Raw genomic sequence first — 11,741 nt, forward strand, 5'->3', positions numbered from 1 at the left:
CCCCCCCCCATTCTCTATAGCTCCCCATCCAGGTTGTGAGCACCCAGAGCCCCCCGGAGCTAAACAGTAATCCCACCTATTTTAGGCCCAGTCACAGTGTTGCAGATGTTGCAAACCTGTGGCTTCGGTCGTGTTGTTCGCTTCGGTGGCGCGCGGCCTCGTTAAAACGGCCATGAAAGAGTCCCTTGTCTCAGTTTACCGTCGGGCCACAGAGACAGCGGGCCATGCAAATGTGAGCCTCGGTGATTCGCATGAGAGAAGGAAGGAAATCACAAACAGGAATTGAGAAGGGGAAGTAGGCTACATTAAAATATTGAATGCTGGATTACTCCCATTTACTTTTCTTTCTGTTGAAATTAGTTTCCATTTCTGACCACGGACTTTTCAGTATAGTTGTAACAAATGTTGATGCATGTCACCACTTATCAAAGTAAAAGACATGATGAATGACCTCATTAACACCTAGATCCCCCAAATCATTTTTACTTTCACATAACTAATAAATTATGTATGAATGTTGTTTTCCAATCCCAAAACATCCAATATGTCGTATGACCCTCGCTGACTTCCTTATCAACCCTAATCTTCAGTCAAACCCGTGTGTGCGCGCGTGTGTGTGTGTGTGTGTGTGTCTGTGTCACACTGTGTGACTGACCCAGTCTGTAGAGTACTAAGTGTTTCTCTTCATCTTCAGTTTGAACTCTTTAAACATCAGCTTCATTTTCACAGTCATTAAGGGAGTTTGCCTTGGTTGGTGGTGCATACACACACACACACACACATTACAAATAAATATGAAATGGACAAGAAATGCAGAAACAAATACATTCATTTAACTGTTTAACATTAAGAAAAAAGTGTCTGTATGGATTAGTGCAAGATGTGCAAAAATGTTCTCTCACACACACTCTCTCTCTCTCACACACACACACACACACACACACACACACACATACACACACACACACACACACGGAGGTTTGACTGAAGATTAGGACTGATAAGGAAGTCAGGATGAGTTCACTGACCATCCACTGTGTCGCATTCTCTCTGAATATTAAGAGCTTTCTTTAAACTGTAATATCTCATGTATATAGGCTAATATTTAGGGGGGGGGGGGGGGGACATGATCCCTGCCCCATGTGGCGTTTACGTGCCCTCCCAGGTTCATTATCATAAGGGGCACTGCTGTTTTATTGAGGTCGTGTAATAACGAGAGAGAAAGAGCCGGGACTCGTTATTAGGCTACTTATTAACGTGGACTTCAGCTCGGGCGGATTATCTGCGGGACGGTTCTGACATGTGTGAAAGTATTAGAGGAAGCTGATAAGTTAGAGGTGCGTGACACGCTCCACAAAGCGCTCTGTCTCGTGTCAAGGTCCCTCTGATAGAAGGAAGATTTCAGTCAGATATGATCTAGAAAATTATTACACAACTGTTTATGTTGAATGGAGACAAAATGACGTCCAAACAGACATTATTTAAGCATCTGAAAGAAAGATTTAGTACAGGACCCCCCCCCCCCCCCTTTCCCTCCCATTTGGAATCGCCCTAAAGGCATAACGAAAAAAGTAAAGTTTTGATGGACACTTTAATATCATGTTCTACGTCTACGTTCAACAAAACGCCTTCATCGGTCAGATTAGTTTTTTTTTGACGCCTCCTCTGCTCCCTCCCTTTCTTCTCTCTCTCTCTCTCTTTGTCTCTCCTCCCTTCTCTCCTCCCTCTATCAGTCAGTGCGCCCGTTGGCACAGGAACGATTGAAAGTGACACAGTCTGATTAGAACCGGTCCCTTTGCGCCGATCCATCCCGCTATTACTGGAACTCAAACTCCGGTGCTTGCTTTTCGGCCAGGTCCGCGTGGTGTGTTGTGTCTCCCGGGTTGTTTTTTTTTTTTTTATCTTCCCGGCTGCGTCGCGTATTTTTTTGCGCAAAAGCGTTTTTTGGGTCTCTCTTTCTCTCCGAGGATGAAGCCATGAGTTCAAAGGAAGGCAGACTTGTGGCACAGAGACTCGTCTTAAACTAAAAGGCGGACAAACGCGTAGACAGGAAGGACGCGGGGGGGAGAATTTCATCTACAACGTTAAGTTTGTGAGTCGGACAGAAAGGTCTACGGAGTCAGGACAGACCACTACCGGTGCTCTCAGAGTCTCTCCGTCTCTACGCCTCTAGGCTCCTTCCCCACGGAGAGCATCCATCCGTCCACCTCTCCACTCCTCTCCGCTGCTTTACGCGCTACCGTCGCCCCCTCTTTCTCCCTCCCTCCCTCCCAGTAACTATACGTTTTTTTCTCCTCTGTGGATCTCCGGTCCGGTCTCCCCTACGAGTCCAGATTCAACTCCCCGGGCCTTTTACCCAGGAGCAGAACCACAGCTCAGCCCTGGATTCAATACTCCTGATCAATGGACAGAGCCTCCTCAGCGGCCAGCAGCGCTACAGACACACAGCCGTAAACAGTGAGTGGCTACGGACACACACACACACACACACACACACACACACACACACACACACACACACACACACACACACTCTGCAGGTTCATCTGCACCAGAAATGCTTCAAACTGCTAAATTACGATGAAGTTGATGTCAATTATATAACAACAAAAAGGATTCAGTTTTGTCGATTAATACCCAACCGTTCCTTTGGTTAATTCTAGAAATCAACCTCTACATCATTTTCTACAAGGGTAATATTAATATTAGGTTGTGCTTTAATTGTGTCGTATGGATCTAACATGTCCTACGTCCATCTACAACAATAATAATTTTACATAATTTGTCATTTCCCTTTTCTATAATAATAAACATTTTCTTGACGTTTTCTGTACAAATAGAGTCTTATTTTGTTGAATTAACCCCCCCATGACCAATGTCAGCTTCTTGGCTCTGAAGTCAAACGTGTTTCTTTAACTATTAGTAGCCTACTATTTTTTTTAGAAACTATAAGTTGAATTTAGTATTTCAAATAAGATGTAGACACGTCAATTAAATCCCACATAAGTTATTAAAGAACTCAACCTCTTCATCAATGTAGTGAGCTCAATATTTAAAGGGATCGTTGGAGGCTTGGCAACAAGTGTTTGGATTTATCGCAACGCATTCAGAATAATCTAGACCCAAACGCTATCATTGCAGGTTGTGTGTGTGTGTGTGTCTGTGTGTGTGTGTGTGTGTGTGTGCACGTTATTTTCAGAAAACAAATCTTGAAAATGCGTCACAACTTTACCTTGTGACTTTTTAACTTTGAAAAAAAGTAATAATTAATGAGCCGGTGTTGTGAAAGGTGTCAGTGATGTTACTGTTTAACACGTGCAGAGTTTTAGTGTTAGCTTCAGACTGCCTGGTCCCCGGTAACCGGGACGGAAGATGAATGAAACAGACAGAGAGGTGTCGGACACGCTCCGGCTGTTGTTGTTTTTCTTCTTCTTCTTTTTATTCTCCGAGCGCCTTTTAACCTCTGAGACACACACACACACACACACACACACACACACACACACACACACACACACACACACTCTGTTCGCCTCATAACGCCTCATGACTCTCAGGTCTGATCGGGACTGTGGAGACATGTAGGCCTCAGGTCTGCTCCGCGTTGTCCCGAGGAACTGGAGCCAAATGGTCTAAATGAGAACCAGTCCTGGTGCAGACCGTCACGTTTGATTTCTTCATGTTTAGTGCAGGACCAATACGTGGTCCTGCACTAAACATGAAGAAATCAAACCCACATCCACAGCGCATGGAACCCATTTTTGTATTTCTTTTTTATAATCAAGTGTGCACTTGTAACCAGGGTCCAAATGTGTCCACTAGCCGAATCAAATGTTTTTTTTCCATAAGTGGAACAAATCTATCAGCCACCTGCATATTAAACCTGCATTTAGCAAGTAGATAGTGTTCATTTTGAACCCTGCTTGTCTTAATTACCTGTAATACCATTGCACCTTTCTACCATTGCACATTTTCCACAAACCGCAGTTTGTACTGTGTATGTGTGCGTGGATGTCATATTGTCTGTGTGCCTATGTGTATGTATGGGATGTATAAAATGTATATAAGCTAATGGACACATTAATTTCCTTCAGGATTAATATTGTAGGCCTATCTATCTATCTATCTATCTATCTATCTATCTATCTATCTATCTATCTATCTATCTATCTATCTATCCATCTATTTTTTCCCAACGCGTTCGTCCTGAACTTGAAAACCCTTCTTTTTTCATTTTATTTTAGTTTTAGACACCAGTCCTGTTAGTAGACCGTCATGTCAGGACTCGGTCTTGCACTAATGAAGGACTCGAACCCACATCCACATCGCATTAAGCTTTTTTTTTTAACCATCAATTGTGGTATTCTTACTTCATGTTCTTTCTACGAGCTCGGTCTGAACTCGGAAACTTGTGGAGCCTTTTGGACAACTTAGAATTCCGAGTGTGGACGTCCAGACTTGGACTCGTAATGGCTTTACATCGCTGTGTGTTTCTTTTCATCAAATTGTTTTTATTTTCCATTTGGGGAAGTTTTAGTATCTTTCTGCGTTTGCATCATGTTGTTGCTTTCTTTGTCCTTGGAACTGACTAACTCGCCCCTCAATGATCTCTCCTGTATAAATAAAGGTTTAATGAATACAAGCTCACATACGGGTCAGACGATTGGTTTCTGTTAGACCAAAAGAAAGCAGAAAAAGTTCGTATTTTAGCCTATTTCTCACACTGACAGCAGCCAGAAACTGAAAAATATATAAAGATAAAAAAATGAACAGCGGGCTGACTCCTCTTTTCTGAACCCTCCAATCCAAACTGCTTTTATGCTTACACTCTTTTTCTTTCTTCAAATTAAACGCGTGTAAAAAGCCTGCTGCCCTTCACACACAAACACACACACACACACACACACACGTGTCTCTCTTATTCCTGAGGGGATTTCAAGTTTAGTGGTTTACACGTATACAAATTCTATAGAGTGATATACACATAATCAAAATAAGATGTGATGAAGACATGAAAAAAACACATAGAGGGGCTTAATCTGGGCACTCTCCACTGTACAGTCCAATTAAGAAACTAAAACAATGAAGAAAAGAAAAGCAAAAAAAGCCTGAACTAAATTGACACACGATATCAATTCTCACCTGAGCAGGTGAAGTGTGGATGGAACATTTTGATTATCCGGATTCCTATTTAGAGCAGAAACGCAATATCAGTAATTAAGAATATTAATATGATTAAAATATGGGCCTGGTAATTAATTGAAAACATGCGCTCTACACGCCGCTGTCAATCATCTTCCCTTTCCCGCAGGAGTACAGTCACCAGCACTTTAGAAACAGAAAAATACAGATCATTTTTATTTTTTTAGCCAACTGCGAGGAAAACCGGATTCGTTTCAGCTGCAGAGTGCATGTGTGCAGCCGCTGCAGGTTTGCTGGCCTCCATGTCTGCTTAAAGTTTGCGCACACGCTCCAAAACGGTTTTGACGGTCCTCGCGGACTCTGTGAGGTGCGTGAAAGAGTTCATGTGTAAAGAGATTGCGTGTCCATATTAATAGGAAACTCATATTTTCTATGGCTTTCACTGAGCTGCAGAAGCTTTATATGTGCGCGAGGCTTTGATGCTATTTGTCTCATTGTGCCGCTAAGATGCGCCCATCATTTCATGCAGATAGAGAACACTGTTAGCTTCTTTGCCATTTTTACAGAATAGCTGAACTATTCTTTTGTTTCATTAGTCATTTATTTACTAAATTCTAAAAAGATGAATGCCTCATTCATAGTCTCATAAACGAATAACAGTTTCAATCAGACACAATTAGACCAATGCATTCATAATTCAGATTCCTTATTTGTTCATTACATTCGCATCAAATAGAAATGTGTGTTTGGCACGGGCATATCAGGCAACGCACACAACATTTAAAAACTGGGAACCCTCCATTTTTATTTCTTCAGTGACCCTCCTCCTCCTTCTCTTCTTCCTGCCTCTGTGTGTGAACTCAGCTATCGGTCACGGGAATATGGGTGTGTCTGCGCTATTAAACCGCAGATTAGATAGTGGAGCAGCTCTGTGGGCATGATGCTCCTCTCCGCCTGGCCGTGGGCGTCCCTCACACATCTCTACAATGTCTCAGATTCAGCCTGCCTCGTGCATATTTTATTTCATCTGCAGCTTGCTGTGATTCTGGATGATAAAGTCATGTCTTTTAAAAAAAAGTGTGCCCTGAGACACGATCTCTCTGTGTGGTGCCCACTCTGGTCAGGCTGGTGTGAGCTGTGGTGGATGGGTTTGGCATATATGTGTGTGTGTGTGTGTGTGTGTGTGTTACAGTAATGTTTTCCCCTCTAAATGTGTGACAATATAACAGGAACACCTCATGATGTAATGCAGTTCAAGTGTCAAGTAAGTCCCTGGACTACAGCATGTTGTCCCCCCCCCCCCCCCTCCGTACTGTATACATGCACGTGTCTTATTCGTCTCTGCTGTGTGTGGCTGGACTCAGAGTCAGTGTGTGGTCCCTGGAAGTGTTAAAGCAGAGAGTCTGTGTAGCATGCTGACTGTGGTTTGTGTGGCTTAGTGTCTGTGTGTGTGTGTGTGTGTGTGTGAGTGTATGTATAGATGAGTGTGTTTAAGCATGCATCCTCTAGCTGGAAGGGCGAGGCTATAAACGCTCGCTGTTAACTCTTCATCCTGTATTATCAAATGAGATGTTTACGAGGGAGCCAAACATGTTTGCCAGAAGACCTTCGTCTCCCCCCTCACCCTGGTTATTTTCCTCTGTGACTCTCTCTGTGTGTGTGTGTGTGTGTGTGTGTGTGCCGTAAAGGTCTGCTGTCTTGCCCTCACACCAACTCTCCCCACATCACAGTGTGACACATCTGATGGCCATAAACGGCAAATTCCACAATAATGTAACCTTCCCTAAGAGCAATCATTTCTCAGAAACGGCCACATAATTTATTTTTTTTTTTAAATCAACTTTTATGTTGTTCTTCATTTTGTTTTCAGACTTTAACCTTAAACTAAATACCTGATTATTTTTGTGTGTGCTTCCTTCTTCTGGGGTTGTTTTTCCGGAAAGCATTTTAACACATCCCAACTTCATTACATCTGTCCCTCCCTGTGCATACATTCGGTTTGACAGCAGGGCTTTTAATATCGCTCCCCTCCTCCTCCTCCTCCTCCTCCTCCTGCCTTCTTTTATCTGTGCTGCTGCAGAGCCAAGCATTAACCAATAGCTTGATAACCCTGTTATAAAAGTGGATCTCGAACGGGAGGAACGGCCTGCATCTGGATATTTTCCTACACAGACGACGCCTCTCCGGTTCTTCCTCTGCTATCAGTGCTAATAATGCCCTGGCAGGTCACTCTCTCTGCCGGGTTTTGCATGTTAAAGGCACAAGCCTTCATTAGCAGACGTAGTATCTGAACAGTAGAAGAGATACCGGAGAGGCAGTTAGAGCCGCTCTGACGTGGGAGAGGTTAGTTGTGTCACTCACACTTTGAGTTTGATATCCATTGGTCCCATACGTAGTACAGATTCAATGCGATCCTGCTATTTGGATGATTGCGTTTACTTTTAACCTACACAGTGATCCCTCGCATACGTCTCTCTTGTTTTAAATCTCAGAGAGCAAGTGTGTGAGTTTCTGCTCTCTTTTTCCTGCACACTTATCACAATGAGATTACAGGGAGGTAGCGTGTGTGTGTGTGTGTGGAGGCAGAAGGCAACATAAAAACAGCTTTCTGTGGAGGATTACTTTTACTCTACCTGTTTTTTCCCCTAAATCTTTACATTTTGTTCCAGAGCTGCAAAGATTATTCGATTAGTTGTCAACTATTAACTGAAAAAAGTACAACTTTTCTTCTTCCAGCTTGTTAAATGTGAATATGATCTAGCGTGTTCTTCCCTTTGTGACAGTAAAGTGAAAATCTTTGAGTTGTGGACAAAACGAGACATTTGAGGACGTCATCTTGAGCTTTGGGAAACACATTAAAAAAAAAAAAAAAAATTTCTGACATTTTATAGACCAAACGTAATCAATGAATCGAGAAAACAATTGCCAGTGGAAAAAAGTAGTTAGTTGCAGTCTATTTCATACACACGCTTTATCTGAGGCCGAACAATAAAAAAGGGTTTTCCTAAACTTTACATAAACATTTACAAAAATAAAAGCACAAGAGAGAGTGATGAGGATACAAATACATAGAAAAATAAAAGCAGCTTTCATGGAGCGTTTGAACCAGTCATTATACCGTACGGCTTTGAAACGAAGGGGACTAGCAATCAGTGTTTGTCAGCCGTCTGATTTGTAGAGTTTAGACTGGCTTTGAATTACACGTTAGCCTCTGTTTGTGTGTGTTTACGTCTTTGAGCTGGACACATTGTTTAGAGGTGTGTTTGTTGTCGTGTCCTATACTCTTCTATTTCTCTGGGTGTGTCTACATTTTTGCTTTGCAATCTTGTCTTTGGCTCTCGGTGTGTATTTGTTATGTCTAGAACGCGTAATAATGTGGAATTTGATAGTGGCTTATCATCAAAAACATGAGGTTGTCCCGGCATCAGACACAATGCGGGAGAAACAGAGCAGAGTGGGGCTTTTCTTAGTTTACATCTGTCTTTAAAGCAGAAATATTTAAAGGTGAGACTGAGTTATATTTTTTTAATCAAAAAGATTGCAAGTGATATCTCAATAATTCCTTATGTTGTTTCTCTGAGAGGTGTGACAGTTGACCAGAGAAGCAATAAATTGGGAAATGCATCATGACTTCTCTCCTTATCAAAAAGACACTACATGGTCTCCATAGCAAATATGTTATAGCTCCTCTTATCACCTCTTTATTAACTGCTCCAACTATCACACGCCTTATCAAACAATGCAACACGGATGGATTTAGGATGGAGAAGATAAGCATCACAGCGTTTGAAGGCTGAACTCAGGACATGATTTAATGTGATGCAGTGTGTAGCGTCACACAGAGAAAGAGTGTTAAGAGCAAAAGGTTATTGCTCAACACACCCGTAATATTTGCATAAATTAGATTAGCATTCATCAGTCTGTCTGGAGGTTTCTGTGGGCATGTCCCAGTCACTGTTTTTAAGATTTTATTTTATTATTTTTTGGGCATTTTAGGCCTTTAATAGACATGAGCTTTAAAGTGGTAAGGACGGAGCGTTTGTACATGGGGCGCACACTCAACCAGGTGAGCTATCCCGGGCACCCCCACATCTGAGTTATTTTTTACATCATTCATCACTTTTTTTAAGGTGAAAAGAGAGAAACTGGGATGTCAGCAGGGGCGGAGCCAGACGTTTTAAACATTCAGGGCTCACCCCAAACCTTTTTTTCCCTATTTACATTAACTATTTGCACTATTTTCCCAGCCATTTGATAGAGATCTGTACATCACTTGGTAAAAGAACATGAAAGTTGTGAAGTAAAAATCCTGTTGAGCCTTGATCCTTTTTTGTCTCTGTTTGTTCTCCAACGAGAACACTACGAATGTTGAGCCTGACTCATTTTCAGTCCTGCCCCTCTAAAAAACGGTCTGATGTGTCTATTTTTAAGTTGCATAACGTAGGTAGGGTAGGAATTTGGCATCAACGGCATTAAGAATCTTGAAACGTTTTAGCAGAGTTAACACAACTTTTGCACCATTTATTTGCCGATCCAGTTGCAGAGACCCAAGGAAAATGACACAAAGTTATTTTAAAAACCTAAATGATTTGGAGCTTTCCAGAAGACACTGTGAGGCCGGAGCCCCAGAACAGGAGGCTTGCTCTTGGGGGAATTACTGGAATTGTTGGGTCTTTTGTAAATTTTAGAGTGTGGTCTAGACCTACTCTATCTGTTAAGTGTCTCGAGATAACTCTTATGTTATGATTTTATGTTATAATTTTTTTTTATTTGAATTACAAGCCTAACCCTAGATTTCCTAACATGTACACAGGTTGTCAATGAATCTCAACCACATATTTCTTTCCTGCACATACACTGATATTTGCATCTTTGCTCTCTGATCTGCTCAACAGTTGCACGTACACTCAATATGTTATTTTAAACTATATATTACACAATGCTTTACTGCTGGAATGAGACGCTAGTTGTAAGATATACTAAAAGTTGTCACATCTGTTGCAGATTGGATTTAAGATCATTGATTCTTAAATCTAAGATCTTTTTTTTATGAAGTGAAATATTCAGCACAAAGCATCAGCTACAGCGACAAGAAGTCATTAAAGGATGGCGCATACATTTTTGTGTGTCACTTCATAAAAACTGCTGCACCCTCCCAGTGTTGGAGGAAGTATTCTGATCCTTTATCTAAGTAAAAGAACCAATATTGTAGTGTAAAAAACCTCAATTTTAAGTATAAAAGTCCTGCATTTCAAAATGAAATGATACTTAGTCTACTTTAACAGCAGATGTAGAAAAGCAAAACAAAATCCACACAATTAAGAAGTGGGAACCAACAAATATTTGATAGTGTTGCTTGAAAAATGACTTGAAGGATAATTAATTATGAAAAGCTGCAGGTTCATTTTAATCGACTTTTCCAATCAGACTAACACCGATCAAATGTGAGAGCGGCATGTGGCCTGCGTGGCTGCTCCAGGTGGAATGACTTTCACTTCTCTATACACAGTTCGCTAGTTTGGTCCAGTGGTTCCCAACCTAGGGGTCGGGCCCCTCCAAAGGGTCACCATAAAAATCTGAGGGGCCATGAGAAAAAAATCAGTTTTTGTCTTTAGAACTTTTTTCCAGGGGCAATTCTAGGATCAGACCTTCAGGGGGGCTCAGCCCCTAATGAGAGTGTGACCCCCCCTCCCTACTGCTACATCAGTAAATTCCTAATCTGATAATCTCAGAGCTAGTTACTGAACAATAATGTCAGCTAACATTTTTTGAGACTTTGATGGAACTAAACCTGACACTTGATGAGTCTCAGTAATAACAACCAAACACAATATTCTAACATTCAGCACTTTTAGTTGCTTACGTTTCAGTTTTAGTTCTAATCTGCGCCATGAAATGACCAACTTCTTCTCTCGGGACTACCAACGTTAAACTTCACAACTGCTCTGACAGATTAGATTATGGGGTTTTTCCATTAATGGTACCTGCCCTGTCCTATTTTTCCTTTGCAGATTTGTACCGCCTCATGCTTAAGGGGGGCTGAGATGTTTTGTGGCTTTTGTGTGTTCTGTGGCTTGTGCCCCCCTAAAAAGGTTCTAAAGGGTCTTCTTTTGCGAGGAGTCACAAACCAAGATTGTTTGGGAACCACTTGACAATGTGTTGTGTTTTGTAAATAGATATAAAATCTTATTTCTTACTACAACTTCAAATGATGTCAGATTCAGGCAGATGCGTTGATCTCTAGTGATTGGTTAGGGAAAGTGGAATGGCCAATGTAGCGAGGGTTGACAAAAAAATACACATTACGTTATAATTTTTTTATCTTTTGTATCATATACCAAGTGAAATGCAATTGAAGCAGGATGTCATTGTGATTGTGTGTGTGTGTGTGTGTGGCTGACACAGTCTGTATGAGCACTAAGTCCTTTGTCTTTCTCTTCAGTTGGAACTCTTTCAGCTTCATGTTTAGATCAGAAAGGGAATTATTGCCAAGTAAATAACTCTCACAATTAATTTGTAACTGTGTCAGTCAGTCAGTCAGTCAGTCAGTCAGTCAGTCAGTCAGTCAGTCAGTCAGTCAGTCAGTCAGTCAGTCAGTC

The 11,741-nt window shown here is 41.5% G+C and overlaps 1 protein-coding gene across 3 annotated transcripts in view; it reads left to right on the forward strand.

Annotated features, from left to right (window-relative positions):
* Positions 1–1,686: 1,686 nt before the first annotated feature.
* The window catches only part of satb2 (SATB homeobox 2), a 55,041-nt gene continuing 44,986 nt past the window's right edge, over positions 1,687–11,741 (forward strand). For all 3 annotated transcript variants that reach the window (XM_034885849.1, XM_034885850.1, XM_034885851.1), the window contains exon 1: positions 1,687–2,457. The gene's annotated coding sequence lies outside the window, so the exon portion shown is untranslated. The remainder of the gene's footprint in view (positions 2,458–11,741) is intronic.

The sequence above is a fragment of the Etheostoma cragini genome, chromosome 11 (assembly GCF_013103735.1).
Source record: "Etheostoma cragini isolate CJK2018 chromosome 11, CSU_Ecrag_1.0, whole genome shotgun sequence".
Taxonomy (NCBI): domain Eukaryota; kingdom Metazoa; phylum Chordata; class Actinopteri; order Perciformes; family Percidae; genus Etheostoma; species Etheostoma cragini.